At 49.6% G+C, this 21,466-nt stretch overlaps 1 long non-coding RNA gene across 1 annotated transcript in view; it reads left to right on the top strand.

Annotated features, from left to right (window-relative positions):
* LOC138581977 (uncharacterized) overlaps positions 1 to 21,466 on the top strand; it is a 1,316,379-nt gene that overhangs the window by 698,581 nt on the left and 596,332 nt on the right. The gene's annotated exons all lie outside the window — the stretch shown is intronic.

Genomic DNA, 21,466 nt, shown 5'->3' with positions numbered 1-21,466 from the left:
TTTGTAATGCACAGCGTCCTCTTGCCCCTTTTCATCACAAGCCAGGCCTAAACTTCCTAACTGCTATCAGTCCGTCTACATTCAGGACGGCTGTATGCCAGTTAGGGAGAAAGTTAAAACACTCGGGGTACAAACAGATTGTGCACTGATTGCCGAAGCCCATGTGAACCTAGTAACCAAGTTCATATCATCTCAAGCTTCTTAGAAACATCCGCCCCTACCTTAACGAGGAAAAGTCAGCTTCCATTGCAAGGGCTGCTATTCTATCAAGATAAGATTACTGCAATGCGCTCTTAGTTGGCACGGATAAAAAAAGCATCCAGCGCCTACAAATCATCCAAAATGATGCAGTCTGGATTGTTAAGAAAGTCCCAAGAGGGTGTCACAACTCAAATCATCAACTGGAATTGCACTGGCTAGATGTCAATTCAAGGCTGCAGCCTTGCTCCATAAGTGTCTTTATGGGAAGGCACCTAGCTATCTGAAGTCAACAACCTCTTGTTACGCTCCATTACCCTCATTGAGGTCTACTAACATCAATCTTGTTTCCCCCCCCCCTTTTAAGAAATCAAAAGTTCTGGTCCGATCATTTGCTAACTGTTCCTCCAGAATCTGGAACGACCTCCCGCCGACTCAGCGATCGGTCTCCAACCTGCCTTTGTTTAAGAAATTGCTGAAAACTGCTCTCTTTGCTTAGATCCCCCCAGTGACCTTACCTCCTTCACCACTGTCCTGTCTCCCTTCTTTCTGTTGTCTCGTGTGTCTGTGTGCGCCCTAATGTCTGCAGGCTCCAGCGCGTTATAACGAAATAAATAAAATAAATAAATAAATGGATGGCACTGAGTATCCCTGGAGGTGAGGATGGCAACCCTAACCTCACCACCCCAACACTTTGAAAGGTGGGCGGCGTTGCATATTCAATCTTACTGGGCCTTTTCAGGATAAAGGGGGGGTGCATGCAGCCTGTGCTGTTATCAGCTTTAACAGTGCAAGGGAATGGAGCGTGATGATACCATTTGCAACTTGTAAATAGAATTATACATCTACAAATGCTAAGCTCTGAATAATGGTAGGGATGGGACAATGTGCATTGCCGCCAAAGTCTATGGAGACCCCCTTTTATTTACAGGGGTCTGAAACAGGAGGTCTAATATCACAACCCACATGCTGCAACTCAAAGAAGTGGTCAACCATGAGGACTTAAAGTGTATGTCGCATGGAGGCATTTTTGAAAATTCTCTTGCCACTCATGGGCATGAAAGCCAGGGTTCATTACTTTAAGGCTGGTGTAGGGATTGCTCTGTTGTTCACGATGGGCACCGGGGTTCATTACTTTAAGGCTGGTGTAGGGGTCTCGTTGTTGTTCACGAAGGGCACCAGGGTGGATTACTTTAAGGCTGGTGTAGGGGTTGCTTTGTTGTTCACGATAGGCACCGGGGATGATTACTTTAAGGCTGGTGTAGGGGTTGTTCTGTTGTTCACGATAGGTACTGGGGTTGATTACTTTAAGGCTGGTGTAGGGGTCGCTTTGTTGTTCACGATGGGCACCAGGGTTGATTACTTTAAGGCTGGTGTAGGGGTTGTTCTGTTGTTCACGATAGGCACCGGGGATGATTACTTTAAGGCTGGTGTAGGGGTCGCTTTCTTGTTCACGATGGGCACCGGGGTTCATTACTTTAAGGCTGGTGTAGGGGTCGCTTTGTTGTTCACGATGGGCACCAGGGTTGATTACTTTAAGGCTGGTGTAGGGGTCGCCCTGTTGTTCACGATGGGCTCCGGGGTTGATTACTTTAAGGCTGGTGTAGGGGTCTCGTTGTTGTTCACGATGGGCACCAGGGTTGATTACTTTAAGGCTGGTGTAGGGGTCGTTCTGTTGTTCACGATAGGCACCGGGGATGATTACTTTAAGGCTGGTGTAGGGGTCTTAAGGCTGGTGTACGGATCGCTTTGTTGTTCACGATGGGCACCGGGGTTGATTACTTTAAGGCTAGTGTAGGGGTCGCTCTGTTGTTCACGATGGGCACTGGGGTTGATTACTTTAAGGCTGGTGTAGGGGTCGCTTTGTTGTTCACGATGGGCACTGGTGTTGATTACTTTAAGCCTGGTGTAGGGGTCGCTTTGTTGGTCACAATGGGCACTGGTGTTGATTACTTTAAGGCTGGTGTAGGGGTCGCTTTGTTGTTCACGATGGGCACCGGGGTTGATTACTTTAAGGCTGGTGTAGGGGTCGCTTTGTTGTTCACGATGGACACCAGGGTTGATTACTTTAAGGTTGGTGTAGGGGTCGCTTTATTTTTCACGATGGGCACCTGGGTTGATTACTTTAAGGCTGGTGTAGGGGTCACTCTGTTGTTCATGATAGGCACTGGGGTTGATTACTTTAAGGCTGGTGTAGGGGTCTTAAGGCTGGTGTAGGGATCGCTTTGTTGTTCACGATGGGCACCGGGGTTGATTACTTTAAGGATAGTGTAGGGGTCGCTCTGTTGTTCACGATGGGCACTGGGGTTGATTACTTTAAGGTTGGTGTAGGGGTCGCTTTATTTTTCACGATGGGCACCGGGGTTGATTACTTTAAGGCTGGTGTAGGGGTCCCTTTGTGGTGTCGGGGTCTCTTTGTTGTTCACGATAGGCACTGGGGTTGATTACTTTAAGGTTGGTGTAGGGGTCGCTTTGTTGTTCACGATGGGCACTGGGGTTGATGACTTTAAGGCTGGTGTAGGGGTCGGTTTGTTGTTCATGATGGGCACCAGGGTTGATTACTTTAAGGTTGGTGTAGGGGTTGCTTTGTTGTTCACGATGGGCACCGGGGTTGATTATTTTAAGGCTGGTGTAGGGGTTGCTTTGTTGTTCACGATAGGCACCGGGGATGATTACTTTAAGGCTGGTGTAGGGGTTGTTCTGTTGTTCACGATAGGTACTGGGGTTGATTACTTTAAGGCTGGTGTAGGGGTCGCTTTGTTGTTCACGATGGGCACCGGGGTTCATTACTTTAAGGCTGGTGTAGGGGTCGCTTTGTTGTTCACGATGGGCACCGGGGTTGATTACTTTAAGGCTGGTGTAGGGGTCGCTCTGTTGTTCACGATGGGCTCCGGGGTTGATTACTTTAAGGCTGGTGTAGGGGTCTCGTTGATGTTCACAATAGGCCCCGGGGTTGATTACTTTAAGGCTGGTGTAGCGGTCGCTCTGTTGTTCACGATGGGCACCGGGGTTGATTACTTTAAGGCTGGTGTAGGGGTCGCTCTGTTGTTCACGATGGGCACCAGGGTTGATTACTTTAAGGCTGGTGTAGGTGTCTCTTTGTTGTTCACGATAGGCACCAGGGTTGATTACTTTAAGGCTGGTGTAGCGGTCGCTCTGTTGTTCACGATGGGCACCGGGGTTGATTACTTTAAGGCTGGTGTAGGGGTCACTCTGTTGTTCATGATGGGCACTGGGATTGATTACCTTAAGGCTGGTGTAGGGGTTGCTTTGTTGTTCACGATGGGCACCGGGGTTGATTACTTTAAGGCTGGTGTAGGGGTTGCTTTGTTGTTCACGATAGGCACCGGGGATGATTACTTTAAGGCTGGTGTAGGAGTTGTTCTGTTGTTCACGATAGGTACCGGGGATGATTACTTTAAGGCTGGTGTAGGGGTCGCTTTCTTGTTCACGAAGGGCACCGGGGTTCATTACTTTAAGGCTGGTGTAGGGGTCGCTTTGTTGTTCACGATGGGCACCGGGGTTGATTACTTTAAGGCTGGTGTAGGGGTCGCTCTGTTGTTCACGATGGGCTCCGGGGTTGATTACTTTAAGGTTGGTGTAGGGGTCTCGTTGATGTTCACGATAGGCCCCGGGGTTGATTACTTTAAGGCTGGTGTAGCGGTCGCTCTGTTGTTCACGATGGGCACCGGGGTTGATTACTTTAAGGCTGGTGTAGGGGTCGCTCTGTTGTTCACGATGGGCACCAGGGTTGATTACTTTAAGGCTGGTGTTCGAGACTCTTTGTTGTTCACAATGGGCACCAGGGTTGATTACTTTAAGGCTGGTGTAGGGGACTCTTTGTTGTTCACAATGGGCACCGGGGTTGATTACTTTAAGGCTCGTGTAGGGTCTCTTTGATGTTCATGATGGGCACTGGGGTTGATTACTTTAAGGCTGGTGTGGGGGACACTTTGTTGCTCACGATGGGCACCAGGGTTGATTACTTTAAGGCTGGTGTATGGGTCACTTTGTTGTTCACGATGGGCACCGGGGTTGATTACTTTAAGGCTTGTGTAGGGTCTCTTTGTTGTTCACGATGGGCACCGGGTTGATTACTTTAAGGCTGGTGTAGGGGTAGCTTTGTTGTTCATGATGGGCACCGGGGTCTATTACTGTAAGGCTGGTGTAGGGGTCGCTCTGTTGTTCACGATGGGCACCGGGGTTGATTACCTTAAGGCTGGTGTAGGGGTCGCTCATTTGTTCACGATGGGCTCCAGGGTTGATTACTTTAAGGCTGGTGTAGGGGTTGCTTTGTTGTTCATGATGGGCACCAGGGTTGATTACTTTAAGGCTGGTGTAGGGGTCGCTTTGTTGTTCATGATGCGCACCAGGGTTGATTACTTTAAGGCTGGTGTAGGGGTAGCTTTATTGTTCACGATGTGCTCCGGGGTTGATTACTTTAAGGCTGGTGTAGGGGTTGCTTTGTTGTTCATAATGGGCAGCGGGAGTTGATTACTTTAAGGCTGGTGTAGGGGTTGTTTTGTTGTTCACGATGGGCACCGGGGTTGATTACTTTAAGGCTGGTGTAGGGGTCACTTTGTTGTTCACGATGGGCACCGGGTATGATTACTTTAACCAGGTGTAGAGGTCTCTTTGTTGTTCACGATGGGCACCGGGCTTGATTACTTTAAGGCGGGTGAAGGGGTCGCTCTGTTGTTCATGATGGGCTCCGGGGGATAATTACTTTAAGGCTGGTGTAGGGGTCTCTTTCTTGTTCACGATGGGCAGTGGGGGTTGATTACTTTAAGGCTGGTGTAGGGGTTGTTCTGTTGTTCGCGATGGGCACCAGGGTTGATTACTTTAAGGTTGGTGTAGGGGTCGCTTTGTTGTTCACGATGGGCACTGGGTATGATTACTTTAAGGCAGGTGTAGAGGTCTCTTTGTTGTTCACGATAGGCACCAGGGTTGATTACTTTAAGGCTGATGTAGGGGTCGCTCTGTTGTTCACTATAGGCACCAGGGTTGATTACTTTAAGGCTGGTGTAGGGGTCGCTTTGTTGTTCACGATGGGCACCAGGGTTGATTACTTTAAGGCTGGTATTCGAGACTCTTTGTTGTTCACAATGGGCACCAGGGTTGATTACTTTAAGGCTGGTGTAGGGGACTCTTTGTTGTTCACAATGGGCACCGGGGTTGATTACTTTAAGGCTCGTGTAGGGTCTCTTTGTTGTTCATGATGGGCACCGGGGTTGATTACTTTAAGGCTTGTGTAGGGTTTCTTTGTTGTTCACGATGGGCACCGGGTTGATTACTTTAAGGCTGGTGTAGGGGTAGCTTTGTTGTTCATGATGGGCACCGGGGTCTATTACTGTAAGGCTGGTGTAGGGGTCGCTCTGTTGTTCACGATGGGCACCGGGGTTGATTACTTGAAGGCTGGTGTAGGGGTCACTCATTTGTTCACGATGGGCTCCAGGGTTGATTACTTTAAGGCTGGTGTAGGGGTCGCTTTGTTGTTAATGATGGGCACCAGGGTTGATTACTTTAAGGCTGGTGTAGGGGTAGCTTTGTTGTTCACGATGGGCTCCGGGGTTGATTACTTTAAGGCTGGTGTAGGGGTTGCTTTGTTGTTCATGATGGGCACCGGGTTTGAATACTTTAAGGCTGGTGTAGGGGTCTCTTTCTTGTTCACGATGGGCAGCGTGTTTGATTACTTTAAGGCTGGTGTAGGGGTCGCTCTGTTGTTCACGATGGGCACTGGGGTTGATTTCTCTAAGGCTGGTGTAGGGGTTGCTATGTTGTTCACGATGGGCACCGGGGTTGATTACTTTAAGGCTGGTGTAGGGGTCGCTTTGTTGTTCACAATGGTCACCAGGGTTGATTACTTTAAGGCTGGTGTATGGGTTGCTTTGTTGTTCACGATGGGCAGCGGGGTTGATTACTTTAAGGCTGGTGTAGGGGTCACTTTGTTGTTCACGATGGGCACCGGGGTTGATTACTTTAAGACTGGTGTAGGGGTCCCTTTGTGGTGTAGGGGTCTCTTTTTTGTTCACAATAGGCACTGGGGTTGATTACTTTAAGGCTCGTGTAGGGGTCGCTTTGTTGGTCATGATGGGCACTGGGGTTGATTACTTTAAGGCTGGTGTAGGGGTCTCTTTGTTGTTCACAATAGGCACCAGGGTTGATTACTTTAAGGCTGGTGTAGGGGTCGCTTTGTTGTTCACGATGGGCACCAGGGTTGATTACTTTAAGGCTGGTGTAGGGGTCTCTTTGTTGTTCACGATGGGCACTGGGGTTGATTAATTTATGGCTTGTGTAGGGGTCGCTTTGTTGTTCATGATTGGCACCAGGGTTGATTACTTTAAGGCTGGTGTAGGGGTCTCTTTGTTGGTCACGATAGGCACCAGGGTTGATTACTTTAAGGCTGGTGTAGGGGTCGCTTTGTTGTTCACGATGGGCACCGGGGTTGATTACTTTAAGGCTGGTGTTGGGGTTGCTTTGTTGATCACGTTGGGCACCGGGATTGATTACTTTAAGGCTGGTGTAGGGGTCACTTTGTTATGATATGATATGATATGGCATTTGTAACGTGCCTATACACAAGTGTTTCAAGGCGTGACGAGGCAGGGAGGGGGGAACAAGGGGAAGACAGACAACGATCCTAATAGGCCAGGTGTCATTCAGATCGCGCAAGTGCAGGGGTAGGGGGAAGGGAGAAAGTGCATGGGGAAGGGGAGGGCAGGAAGTGCAGTACAAGGTAAGAAGAATAAAATAAAATAAATAAAGAGGGCCAGCTGGTGGCAAGTGCAAGGTAAGTGCAGACAAGTGCTGGGCGGGGGGGCTGTAGGGATACAGAGACAGTCCCGCAGTGCAGGGGTTGCCAGGGAGGCAGTGCAAGTGGAGAGTGGCTGGGCCCAGGACCGGGGTCGGTGAGTGTGGCCCAGTTGCAGATTCAGTGTTGATCATGTTCACGATGGGCACCGGGAGTGATTACTTTAAGGCTGGTGTAGCGGTCTCTTTGTTGTTCACGATAGGCACCAGAGTTCATTACTTTAAGGCTGGTGTAGGGGTCGCTTTGTTGTTCATGATGGGCACCGGGTTGATTACTTTAAGGCTGGTGTAGGGGTCTCTTTGTTGTTCACGATGGGCACCGGGGTTGATTACATTAAGGCTGGTGTAGGGGTCTCTTTGTTGTTCACGATGGGCACCGGGGTTGATTACTTTAAGGCTGGTGTAGGGGTCAATTTGTTGTTCACGATGGGCACCGGGGTTGATTACTTTAAGGCTGGTGTAGGGGTCTCTTTGTTGATCATGATGGGCACCAGGGTTGTTTACTTTAAGGCTGGTGTAGGGGTCTCTTTGTTGATCACGATGGGCACCAGGGTTGTTTACTTTAAGGCTGGTGTAGGCGTCTCTTTGTTGTTCACGATGGGCACTGAGGTTGATTACTTTAAGGCTGGTGTAGGGGTCTCTTTGTTGTTCACGATAGGCACCGAGGTTGATTACTTTAAGGCTGGTGTAGGGGTCACTCTGTTGTTCACGATGGGCACCGGGGTTGATTACTTTAAGGGTTGTGTAGGGGTCGCTCTGTTGTTCATGATGGGCACTGGGGTTGATTACTTTAAGGCTTGTGTAGGGGTCACTCTGTTGTTCACGATGGGCACCGGGGTTGATTACTTTAAGGCTGGTGTAGGGGTTGCTTTGTTGTTCATAATGGGCATCAGGGTTGATTACTTTAAGGCTGGTTTAGGGGTCGCTTTGTTGTTTACGACGGGCACCAGGGTTGATTACTGTAAGGCTGGTGTATGTGTCGCTCTCTTGTTCACGATGGGCAGCGGGGTTGAATACTGTAAGGCTGGTGTAGGGGTCGCTCTGTTGTTCATGATAGGCAACGGGGTTGAATACTGTAAGGCTGGTGTAGGGGTTGCTCTGTTGTTCACGATAGGCACCGGGGTTGATTACTTTAAGGCTGGTCTAGGGGTCACTTTATTGTTCACGATGGGCACCGGGGTTGATTACTTTAAGGCTTGTGTAGGGGTCGCTCTGTTGTTCACGATAGGCACCAGAATTGATTACTTTAAGGCTGGTGTAGGGGTAGCTTTATTGTTCACGATGGGCTCCGGGGTTGATTACTTTAAGGCTGGTGTAGGGGTTGCTTTGTTGTTCATAATGGGCAGCGGGAGTTGATTACTTTAAGGCTGGTGTAGGGGTTGTTCTGTTGTTCACGATGGGCACCGGGGTTGATTACTTTAAGGCTGGTGTAGGGGTCACTTTGTTGTTCACGGTGGGCACCGGGTATGATTACTTTAAGCAGGTGTAGAGGTCTCTTTGTTGTTCACGATGGGCACCGGGCTTGATTACTTTAAGGCGGGTGAAGGGGTCTCTTTCTGGTTCACGATGGGCAGTGGGGGTTGATTACTTTAAGGCTGGTGTAGGGGTTGTTCTGTTGTTCGCGATGGGCACCAGGGTTGATTACTTTAAGGTTGGTGTAGGGGTCGCTTTGTTGTTCACGATGGGCACTGGGTATGATTACTTTAAGGCAGGTGTAGAGGTCTCTTTGTTGTTCACGATAGGCACCAGGGTTGATTACTTTAAGGCTGATGTAGGGGTCGCTCTGTTGTTCACTATAGGCACCAGGGTTGATTACTTTAAGGCTGGTGTAGGGGTCGCTTTGTTGTTCACGATGGGCACCAGGGTTGATTACTTTAAGGCTGGTGTTCGAGACTCTTTGTTGTTCACAATGGGCACCAGGGTTGATTACTTTAAGGCTGGTGTAGGGGACTCTTTGTTGTTCACAATGGGCACCGGGGTTGATTACTTTAAGGCTTGTGTAGGGTCTCTTTGTTGTTCATGATGGGCACCGGGGTTGATTACTTTAAGGCTTGTGTAGGGTCTCTTTGTTGTTCACGATGGGCACCGGGTTGATTACTTTAAGGCTGGTGTAGGGGTAGCTTTGTTGTTCATGATGGGCACCGGGGTCTATTACTGTAAGGCTGGTGTAGGGGTCGCTCTGTTGTTCACGATGGGCACCGGGGTTGATTACTTGAAGGCTGGTGTAGGGGTCGCTCATTTGTTCACGATGGGCTCCAGGGTTGATTACTTTAAGGCTGGTGTAGGGGTCGCTTTGTTGTTAATGATGGGCACCAGGGTTGATTACTTTAAGGCTGGTGTAGGGGTAGCTTTGTTGTTCACGATGGGCTCCGGGGTTGATTACTTTAAGGCTGGTGTAGGGGTTGCTTTGTTGTTCATGATGGGCACCTGGTTTGAATACTTTAAGGCTGGTGTAGGGGTCTCTTTCTTGTTCACGATGGGCAGCGTGTTTGATTACTTTAAGGCTGGTGTAGGGGTCGCTCTGTTGTTCACGATGGGCACTGGGGTTGATTACTTTAAGGCTGGTGTAGGGGTTGCTTTGTTGTTCACGATGGGCACCGGGGTTGATTACTTTAAGGCTGGTGTAGGGGTCGCTTTGTTGTTCACAATGGTCACCAGGGTTGATTACTTTAAGGCTGGTGTATGGGTTGCTTTGTTGTTCACGATGGGCAGCGGGGTTGATTACTTTAAGGCTGGTGTAGGGGTCACTTTGTTGTTCACGATGGGCACCGGGGTTGATTACTTTAAGACTGGTGTAGGGGTCCCTTTGTGGTGTAGGGGTCTCTTTTTTGTTCACAATAGGCACTGGGGTTGATTACTTTAAGGCTCGTGTAGGGGTCGCTTTGTTGGTCATGATGGGCACTGGGGTTGATTACTTTAAGGCTGGTGTAGGGGTCTCTTTGTTGTTCACAATAGGCACCAGGGTTGATTACTTTAAGGCTGGTGTAGGGGTCGCTTTGTTGTTCACGATGGGCACCAGGGTTGATTACTTTAGGGCTGGTGTAGGGGTCTCTTTGTTGTTCACGATGGGCACTGGGGTTGATTAATTTATGGCTTGTGTAGGGGTCGCTTTGTTGTTCATGATTGGCACCAGGGTTGATTACTTTAAGGCTGGTGTAGGGGTCACTTTGTTATGATATGATATGATATGGCATTTGTAACGCGCCTATACACAAGTGTTTCAAGGCGTGACGAGGCAGGGAGGGGGGAACAAGGGGAAGACAGACAACGATCCTAATAGGCCAGGTGTCATTCAGATCGCGCAAGTGCAGGGGTAGGGGGAAGGGAGAAAGTGCATGGGGAAGGGGAGGGCAGGAAGTGCAGTACAAGGTAAGAAGAATAAAATAAAATAAATAAAGAGGGCCAGCTGGTGGCAAGTGCAAGGTAAGTGCAGACAAGTGCTGGGCGGGGGGGCTGTAGGGATACAGAGACAGTCCCGCAGTGCAGGGGTTGCCAGGGAGGCAGTGCAAGTGGAGAGTGGCTGGGCCCAGGACCGGGGTCGGTGAGTGTGGCCCAGTTGCAGATTCAGTGTTGATCATGTTCACGATGGGCACCGGGAGTGATTACTTTAAGGCTGGTGTAGCGGTCTCTTTGTTGTTCACGATAGGCACCAGAGTTCATTACTTTAAGGCTGGTGTAGGGGTCGCTTTGTTGTTCATGATGGGCACCGGGTTGATTACTTTAAGGCTGGTGTAGGGGTCTCTTTGTTGTTCACGATGGGCACCGGGGTTGATTACATTAAGGCTGGTGTAGGGGTCTCTTTGTTGTTCACGATGGGCACCGGGGTTGATTACTTTAAGGCTGGTGTAGGGGTCAATTTGTTGTTCACGATGGGCACCGGGGTTGATTACTTTAAGGCTGGTGTAGGGGTCTCTTTGTTGATCATGATGGGCACCAGGGTTGTTTACTTTAAGGCTGGTGTAGGGGTCTCTTTGTTGATCACGATGGGCACCAGGGTTGTTTACTTTAAGGCTGGTGTAGGCGTCTCTTTGTTGTTCACGATGGGCACTGAGGTTGATTACTTTAAGGCTGGTGTAGGGGTCTCTTTGTTGTTCACGATAGGCACCGAGGTTGATTACTTTAAGGCTGGTGTAGGGGTCACTCTGTTGTTCACGATGGGCACCGGGGTTGATTACTTTAAGGGTTGTGTAGGGGTCGCTCTGTTGTTCATGATGGGCACTGGGGTTGATTACTTTAAGGCTTGTGTAGGGGTCACTCTGTTGTTCACGATGGGCACCGGGGTTGATTACTTTAAGGCTGGTGTAGGGGTTGCTTTGTTGTTCATAATGGGCATCAGGGTTGATTACTTTAAGGCTGGTTTAGGGGTCGCTTTGTTGTTTACGACGGGCACCAGGGTTGATTACTGTAAGGCTGGTGTATGTGTCGCTCTCTTGTTCACGATGGGCAGCGGGGTTGAATACTGTAAGGCTGGTGTAGGGGTCGCTCTGTTGTTCATGATAGGCAACGGGGTTGAATACTGTAAGGCTGGTGTAGGGGTTGCTCTGTTGTTCACGATAGGCACCGGGGTTGATTACTTTAAGGCTGGTCTAGGGGTCACTTTATTGTTCACGATGGGCACCGGGGTTGATTACTTTAAGGCTTGTGTAGGGGTCGCTCTGTTGTTCACGATAGGCACCAGAATTGATTACTTTAAGGCTGGTGTAGGGGTAGCTTTATTGTTCACGATGGGCTCCGGGGTTGATTACTTTAAGGCTGGTGTAGGGGTTGCTTTGTTGTTCATAATGGGCAGCGGGAGTTGATTACTTTAAGGCTGGTGTAGGGGTTGTTCTGTTGTTCACGATGGGCACCGGGGTTGATTACTTTAAGGCTGGTGTAGGGGTCTCTTTGTTGATCACGATGGGCACCAGGGTTGTTTACTTTAAGGCTGGTGTAGGCGTCTCTTTGTTGTTCACGATGGGCACTGAGGTTGATTACTTTAAGGCTGGTGTAGGGGTCTCTTTGTTGTTCACGATAGGCACCGAGGTTGATTACTTTAAGGCTGGTGTAGGGGTCACTCTGTTGTTCACGATGGGCACCGGGGTTGATTACTTTAAGGCTTGTGTAGGGGTCGCTCTGTTGTTCATGATGGGCACTGGGGTTGATTACTTTAAGGCTTGTGTAGGGGTCACTCTGTTGTTCACAATGGGCACCGGGGTTGATTACTTTAAGGCTGGTGTAGGGGTTGCTTTGTTGTTCATAATGGGCATCAGGGTTGATTACTTTAAGGCTGGTTTAGGGGTCGCTTTGTTGTTTACGACGGGCACCAGGGTTGATTACTGTAAGGCTGGTGTATGTGTCGCTCTCTTGTTCACGATGGGCAGCGGGGTTGAATACTGTAAGGCTGGTGTAGGAGTCGCTCTGTTGTTCATGATAGGCAACGGGGTTGAATACTGTAAGGCTGGTGTAGGGGTTGCTCTGTTGTTCACGATAGGCACCGGGGTTGATTACTTTAAGGCTGGTCTAGGGGTCACTTTATTGTTCACGATGGGCACCGGGGTTGATTACTTTAAGGCTTGTGTAGGGGTCGCTCTGTTGTTCACGATAGGCACCAGAATTGATTACTTTAAGGCTGGTGTAGGGGTCACTTTTTTGTTCACGATGGGCACCAGGGTTGATTAATTTAAGGCTGGTGTAGGGGTCTTAAGGCTGGTGTAGGTGTCGCTTTGTTGTTCACGATGGGCACCAGGGTTGATTACTTTAAGGCTGGTGTAGGGGTCGCTTTGTTGTTCACGATGGGCACCAGGGTTGATTACTTTAAGGCTGGTGTAGGGGTCTTAAGGCTGGTGTAGGGGTCTCTTTGTTGTTCACAATAGGCACTGGGGTTGATTACTTTAAGGCTGGTGTAGTGGTCGCTTTGTTGTTCACGATGGGCACCTGGGTTGATTACTTTAAGGCTGGTGTAGGGGTTTTAAGGCTGGTGTAGGGGTCGCTTTGTTGTTCACGATGGGCACCAGGGTTGATTACTTTAAGGCTGGTGTAGGGGTCGCTTTGTTGTTCACGATGGGCACCAGGGTTGAATTCTGTAAGGCTGGTGTAGGGGTTGCTCTGTTATTCACGATAGGCACCGGGGTTGATTACTTTAAGGCTGGTGTAGGGGTCGCTTTGTTGTTCACGATGGGCACCAGGGTTGATTACTTTAAGGCTGGTGTAGGGGTCGCTTTGTTGTTCTCGATGGGCACCAGGGTTGATTACTTTAAGGCTGGTGTAGAGGTCGCTTTGTTGTTCACGATGGACACCAGGGTTGATTACTGTAAAGCTGGTCATGGGGTTGCTCTGTTATTCACGATAGGCACCGGGGTTGATTACTTTAAGGCTGGTGTAGGGGTCTTAAGGCTGGTGTAGGGGTCGCTTTGTTGTTCACAATGGGCACCAGGGTTGATTACTTTAAGGCTGGTGTAGGGGTTGCTCTGTTATTCACGATAGGCACCGGGGTCGATTACTTTAACGCTGGAGTAGGGGTTTTAAGGCTGGTGTAGGGGTCGCTTTTTTGTTCACGATGGGCACCAGGGTTGATTACTTTAAAGCTGGTGTAGGGGTTGCTCTGTTATTCACGATAGGCACCGGGGTTGATTACTTTAAGGCTGGTGTAGGGGTCTTAAGGCTGGTGTAGGGGTCCCTTTGTTGTTCACGCGAGCCATGCTTTCAGTGAACCTCCACAGTCCTACCTCACCATTGCAAAGCATCGTTACCTTCTGCTCAGGCTTTCTAAAATGAAAGCCTCAAGCCCATTGGGCTCCTTTGTTCACAAGGTGCGGGTGGGTGCCATAATTACTACTGCCTTGGGGGCCGGTGAAAATAGCAGGGGCAACACAGTGTTGGGGTCATCACTGTTTTGAGCAGTGGGAAAATCAAAACAGGCCCTCACTAGCCGAACCTTATATTTTTGCCATTATTGAGTAACAGGACTTCTCCGAGCTGAAGAGAAGTACCAGTACTCAAGTATGTGGCAACTAGAAAGCATTTTGCCATATTAAACCAGGCTGCAAGAGTGAGCTGCCACAGACTTTCCAGTGGAAAACTGAAAACGTACTCCTGCACCCTCTCTTCTCCCCGACCTGCTGAGCCTGTGTCCCAACTGTACCTTCCCTTCCCGCCCTCCCTACATAACAAAACAAAAGGAGACGGCAACGAGCAGCTACAGAGCAAACCCATTTCTTTTATCAGTGACAGAGCCTTTCATTTGCAAGATGGAACATTTCCAACTCAAAGAGCTCGCAAGCCACCAGCTACCTCGCAAACCTGTGATAGTTAAAGTGAGCAACACAAAGCACTCATTTAAAGATGTGTTTATATCCATGATGTCTACTGTCTTGAGAGACACAAAAATAAAGTTGCTTTAAGTCACTAATCAAATGTTTTCAACAACATGAATAACAATTAGCTGGAAGTTTTTGACAAATAATCTGTATAACTATCTTTGTTTATTACACAACTCCTTTTATTACCTGTCTTAAATCACTGCAAGTACAGCGGGTTAACTAGATTTGTCCGGTTGGCATTATCTTGCATTCTGGGACTTATAGTTTACCATTCAGGATGTGAAAATGAGAGCCACAGTGATATTCTTTTGGCTTAACATGTTGCTGTAAGGGTATCTTGGAGTGACATTACTTCAGGCAGGACACAGGAACCACTCCAGAGCCAGTTATGTAGAAAAGGTAAGCTTGCTTACGGTTATAGTTTCAGGTAGGAAGGTAAGTAAGGAGAGCAGGTAACATGCTTCTACTCCCTCTGGCTCTCTCTCTGCCTCTCTCCAACGTCTTCCCATGGAACTCCATTGAACCCTAGCTTCCAGGCCTCACACCACATTCCAAGCTGCACTTCACTCTCTCTCACACACACACACACACACACACACCCAGCTCATCCTGCCAGGTCACAACATTGCCATGTGGCTTTATTATGCAATTTGTGCTTTTGTAAGTAAACTCTTTAAGCCATTATTACTGTAGACCTTGAATTCCAACAATTTGAGCCAAAGTTTGTGATCCTGGTCAACTTGCAAATGCCTCCCACCCCACCCCTCGCCATCTGTCCGACCACCCACCCCCTCCTTTTTGCATGCAGCCAGAGTACCGCACTGATTGTCAATGAAAAAGTTAGAATTTCCACAGAAACCATCCCTTGCAAATAATAGGCACAGCTTTCTTACTTGGTACAGGGGGCTTCCAAGCTCTCTTACTCCCCCACGCACGGCCAGTTGCTGTTGCAGCCCCAGCTCCTCTTCCATTCTCCACTGCCGATGCTTTCAGTTGGGGCAATGAGCATGAGATGAGCGGGACCAGAAATAACTCACCGGCTGTGAAGTTCTTTCTCTGCATTGTGAAGGCTGGCAAGCGCAAAGCCTTGTAACATTGTTCCCGCTCCCGGTGTCTGCAGCAGTTTCTTCAGAATCCAACCCCCAGTTTGTTCCCATTTTGTGGCGCACTTCTAATTTCTGTTACTTCTCTAGGCCCGTCTCTGCTACCAGTGCGGCCCCTTCATAGCCCTTGTGCTGGCTGTGGCGTCCTACGAATTCCACAAGTTTGCTGTCCTTTGCTTGTGCTGTTCTGCCCTGGGTACCTCACACATGCCCCAGGTATCTTGCTGGCCTGCTCCCACGTCACACGCTTGCCCCTGGCACCAGGGCCAGCATTTGGGGTCCCAGCGCCCTGGTCGAATTGGCGCCCCCCATTCCCCCGCGCGCCCCTTGTCAAAAGGGGGCGGGGCCAGGAAGTGCCACTTTTTCTTTTTTAAACCTCGCTCCGGCGAGGAGGTAATTATTTGAATAGGGCGTATCAGCACCCTGTTGTTATTAGATGAGCTCTGCCGCTGCAGGCTCATTTAATAATAATGAGGCGCCTGACATGCCTTCTGATACTATGCCAGCTCGGGGAGCCCTTAAAGGACTACCCCGAGCTGGCGTGGGGGGGGTGTAATGGCACCTTTTGTTGTTGAAGGCGCCGCGGCGGAGGGGCGCATTTGGTGACAATGGGGTGCTGAGCACCCGATTGTCACTGAATACGACCACCTTCCGCACCTTCTCCCTCTACGCCAGCTCGGGGGAGCCCTTGAAAGACTTCCCCGAGCTGGCGTGGCGGGGGCTAATGGCGCCCTGGGGGGCGTGGCGCCCCGGGCGGTTGCCCGGCTCGCCCCCCCATAAGGCCGGGCATGCTTGGCACCCAGTATTCACTTAATTCCTGGAGCTCTTCCGCATTGCTTGCCCGTCTCTGGGGTGGTTGCGGGTTCCACCCAGGCACCACTCCGTCTCCCGCCCCACTCCGCCTGTAGACCTCCCCAGAAGACACGTCCAGGTTCCAGGCACCACTCCGTCTCCCGCCCCACTCCGCCTGTAGACCTCCCCATGGGACACGTCCAGGTTCCAGGCACCACTGCGTCTTTCGCCCCACTCCGCCTGTAGATCTCCCCAGGGGACACGTCCAGGTTCCAGGCACCACTCTGTCTCCCGCCCCACACCGCCTGTAGACCTCCCCAGGGGACACGCCCAGGTTCCAGGCACCACTCCGTCTCCCGCCCCACTCCGCCTGTAGACCTCCCCAGAGGACACATCCAGGTTCCAGGCACCACTCCGTCTCCCGCCCCACTCCGTCTCTCGCCCCACTCCGCCTGTAGACCTCCCCAGAGCACACGTCCAGGTTCCAGGCACTACTCCGTCTCCCGCCCCACTCCGTCTGTAGACCTCCCCAGAGGACACGTCCAGGTTCCAGGCCCCACTCCGTCTCCCGCCCCACTCTGCCTGTAGACCTCCCCAGAGGACACGTCCAGGTTCCAGGCACCACTCCGTCTCCCGCCCCACTCCACCTGTAGACCTCCCCAGGGGACACGTCCAGGTTGCCCGTCTCTGGGGTGGTTGCGGGTTCCACCCAGGCACCACTCCGTCTCCCGCCCCACTCCGCTTGTAGACCTCCCCAGAGGACACGTCCAGGTTCCAGCACCACTCCGTATCCCGCCCCACTCCGCCTGTAGACCTCCCCAGAGGACACGTCCAGGTTCCAGGCAACACTCCGTCTCCTGCCCTACTCCGCCTGTAGACCTCCCCAGAGGACACGTTCAGGTTCCAGGCACCACTGCGTCTCCCGCCCCACTCCGCCTGTAGACCTCCCCAGAGGACACGTCCAGGTTCCAGGCACCACTCCGTCTCCCGCCCCACTCCGCCTGTAGACCTCCCCAGAGGACACGTCCAGGTTCCAGGCACCACTGCGTCTCCCGCCCACTCCGCCTGTAGACCTCCCCAGAGGACACCACTGCGTCACCCGCCCCACTCCACCTGTAGACCTCCCCAGAGGAACGTCCAGGTTCCAAGCACCACTGTGTCTCCCGCCCCACTCCGCCTGTGGACCTCTCCAGACGACACGTCCAGGTTCAGTGCTATTTTCAGTGGCGCTCGCGCTGCGTGTTGGAACCGGTAAATGTGGGAAGTGTTTTCACTCAGTATTTCTGTCTGAGTGGGTTGTTAACATCTGTGAGAATGTTGTTGAGTCTGCAAACAGCACACAGAGAGAAGGCATATTTAGAGGTAATGTGATGTACAGGACTTAGCAACGCCTTTGTACGGGAGCTTCCGTTTTAAAAATAAATAAATAAAAATATTGGGGTCACAAGGGAGGCAGCAGGCGTCCCGGCTGCGACCCCTGGTGACTCCTGAACGACGACCCAGGCACAACCATGGACATCTCTGTTTGGCCACTACAATGTTCATATTCGCACTCTTCTGTACAGTAATTGAGGGTAATGCCTGTCTCCACATGGCCACCAGGAAATGCGGCCCCTCCCTATGCAGAAGGGAGGTCCACCTCCAGTGCAAAGCCAGCACCCCTTATAAACTACGCACCTATTATGGACTACAGGCGCACAAAGTACACATGGGGTCGGGCATCGCCAGGAAAGGCCATCTGCGCTGAAAGTCCCTATACTTTCAATGGGACATCCTAAAATCAATGGTCTACTCCCCTGATGCACTGAACCTTATTAGGTTGCACTTTAGATTACTCTGGGAACTAGCGAAAATGACAAAGCGCTGAACATTTATGAGCATGTGGGCCCACATCACAGATTAAATGACCCACAAAGTTGTGCACTCACTGCAGTCCCAATGACTGATTTGGCTTACACTTTTACAAATAAAGGCTTCTTATTTCTGTCTATATGTATCTGTATTTAAAGGTCCACAATATAATTGTGCCCAATATCATGCAGCACTTAAATGGTGCCAGACCGATGGGCTTACGCTCTCCCCTGAACCACTGAGTCCTGGCCGTTTTCGTATGCTCCCTGGGCGACCAATTGTTAATTGCTCTGACATGCCCTGCGGCTTGGACCACGCTACCAAAAATTGTAGCACTCAATAAATTGCTCATACATTGCATTTATCATCTTCATGTGCCAATATCTATGTTGTCTTGCAGAGACACCATACTGTAAATTTCATTATTTTATTTTATTGTTCAAAGCGCAGACCTAGCTCGAGAGCAAGATTTGGGTTGGCAGTGTTAGGGCTGCCATCTCTTGACAGTAGCACAGTACTGCGAGCTGCAGCCTGTGCGTCCATCGGGATTAGTCCTTGCTCGGGAGCGTTGATTTGAAAGCCACTTTTTGAGAGATTTGAGAAATTGGAGTACTGTGGGGGCATTCCAAGCCGGCACCGGTAATGAGTTTAAGAGAGAGGGTGCGTGACAAGGGGTGTCCTCGCTTTGAGAAAATGTGATGTGATCCACAAACATATTGATTCAGCGGTTAATGAGCTTTCTCACATGTGCTGTATTTGTCCTGCATCATGCTCCAGGAAACATGCATGGTCGCCGAGTACCACAGGGAAGGCTTTCGTGTCATGTGCAGTGCGGCGAGAAAGGATAAAAGTGGGAGGAACAAGGGTGGTCCATGGGTGGTCTTTGCTGCGTGGTAGCATTCTGGCTGTCAATCACAGAATCCGTGCAAACAGCGAACATATTCAACTTCTAGATCGCCAATCTCACGATGTTTCATCGTTGTGGTTGCTGAACTGGTATGGACCTTTACTGGAAAAAAGAAAAGGAAAGACTCTTGACCAACGTAGAAGAGGTATTGAACTCAATTAGGCAATTATGGCCAAGCACGCCATCAGGTGGTTCAGAACAATGCTGTGTGTGCGGTAATGGGGTTGGGGAGGGCAGATCATGTCTCCGTAGCCAGAAGGGCTTTGCATTGGTTACCAATGAAGAGCCGCATCCTGTACTGCGTGCATTGTATAACTCATCGAAGCCTCTATGGCTTGGGCCCAGAATATCTAGCCCACCATCTCTATTGGTTGCCTGCACACAATAGCGTGCGTTCTGCCCTATCGGTGACGTGATGTTCCAAACGCTCCTGTGTGACAAGAGGGTCATACCCTCATGCAGCCCCGAGTCTCTGGAATGAGCTTCCTCTCAATCTCAGAGCACGCTCATCTTTTTCTGTTTTCAAGAAGGGCCTGAAGACAGCACTGTTCTGCTAAGTAACCAAACAGTTTTATCCCCTGGTTGTCTCGTTTTTCTGTTTTATGTATGGAACAAACTGTGAAACAGAACTGTGTCCGCACGGGCATGACACACTCACCTGCATACCTCTCAATAAACACTACTCGAATACCCACACCCAAGCATCATCTCATCCAATAAAAGACAGCCGAGTCCCATGCAAGATTCGGACCAGCCGTTCACATAATCTATCCTTCTTACTAAAACACTGTACTGCCAATTTGTCACGCCACCCATTCTCTCACCCGCCAACTATGGGTTACTCGCTACCCACCTTTGTGCTGGCTAAAAATGCTCACACATATTTTAGAACTCCTATCTTCACCTCTTACATTTCGGACTACGGTCTTCCGAAGGGCGTTCAACCCCACAGCACTTCGAGGCCATACCAATGGCAGCAGGCGCTATACAAGTGCCATATGACATATAACATAAATTAAAAACTACCAGCAAATTCACTTTGTTGTGTTGGGCGATTTGCTTGGGGTATCCCGCAAATCATATTGAGAGACCCTAGCATGGACTCGGCAGGCTTCTGTATGTGCAAACTAATGTGGGAAAAGGGAACACGTCCCATCAATGGCAAAGCACCTAACGATTGTCCAGGCGGATTGTCTTTTTTTTGGCTCACATGGATTTTCTACTAAGATATTATTTTATAGTTAGTGCTGGTTGTTGACATTTAATATTTGATCTCGAGATTACACCGAGGGAGTGCAGCGATCATGCTTCGCTCCAGTTGTCAATACACAATCCCTTTGGCGACCCACCGAAGAATGCTAATCCCGCCATTCCTGTGAATAAGTCAAATCCAAACTGCTGTGGTATGCTCGGGACAAGGTGAAAGGCGAACTCAGGATTGAGCGAGATATAGCCGACAACTTAACGCTAACAGAACAAAGCTCTGCAGAATCCTTCCTGCCTGATGAACTCATTCTCACTTATGAGGCCCTTGTAGACCATTTGCGAGAAGCTTCCTCGACCTCGAAAAATCACAGATCAAAGTCTGTGATAAAAAATGTATTATTACATTTTAGTTATTACATTTGTAATTATTAAATTGATTATTATTAATTTGATTAAAGATCAAACGCGGGCTGGTTTAACAGAGAGTGTAGACGATGCACAAACAATCTCTTACAGGCACTTAGGAAGAACTTATAAAGGCCGCGACCGACTAAATCCTCAGGTAATTTGGGAACTGATAGCACATGGTCCAAAACGCCCAATTCCTCAACAAAGGGTTTGTGAAGTGCCTCAGGAAACCTGGAAACGTCCCTGTGACTCATTATATAACGTCTTCAGTACCTGAGTAGATAATCACTATATCCCTAAAATATTACAATCACTAAAAAGGAATGAAGCAAATCAATTTACTCCTTTTGGAATTAATGAAGTACAGAAGGCGGTAATATCAATGGAACCTGGTAAAAGTGTAGGGCCTAACTCTGTGACCACCGGACGTCTTCGGTAAGCATGAGGGCATCTGAGCGCATATATTAAAGAGGGTATTTGACATAATGGTGATCAGAAATCAGTAGCCAGCAAGCTAGAGAAAGGTTGCAATCCCTTCCATCTTCCAAAAAGGGAACACACTAAGCCCAGCTAACTACAGGTCAATATCTCTGTTAGATAAGGTGTTTAAGATCTTTGGCAAGGTTATCTTAGAAAGATTTCAAAACTGGGTTGGTATAAATGACATTTTAGCTATGACACAGCTAGGCTTCAGGGCAGAAATGGGCTCAGACGTCCAGAGCCTAAATGTATACTTACTGGCAGCCAGCTCTGTATACATCAAAGGGGAGAACCTGCATGTGGCTTTTATAGACCTGTCTGCAGCGTTTGATGGTAGCGATCGCTCCTTCCCATATTCCTTCAGGGAGTTCCTCCCTCAAATTTTCATCACTTCAGGGATACATTCGGTAGGG

This window comes from Ambystoma mexicanum, chromosome 3q (genome assembly GCF_040938575.1).
Source record: "Ambystoma mexicanum isolate Mex_15411 chromosome 3q, UKY_AmexF1_1, whole genome shotgun sequence".
Taxonomy (NCBI): Eukaryota; Metazoa; Chordata; class Amphibia; order Caudata; family Ambystomatidae; genus Ambystoma; species Ambystoma mexicanum.
This window is presented reverse-complemented; position numbering and strand designations above follow the sequence as displayed.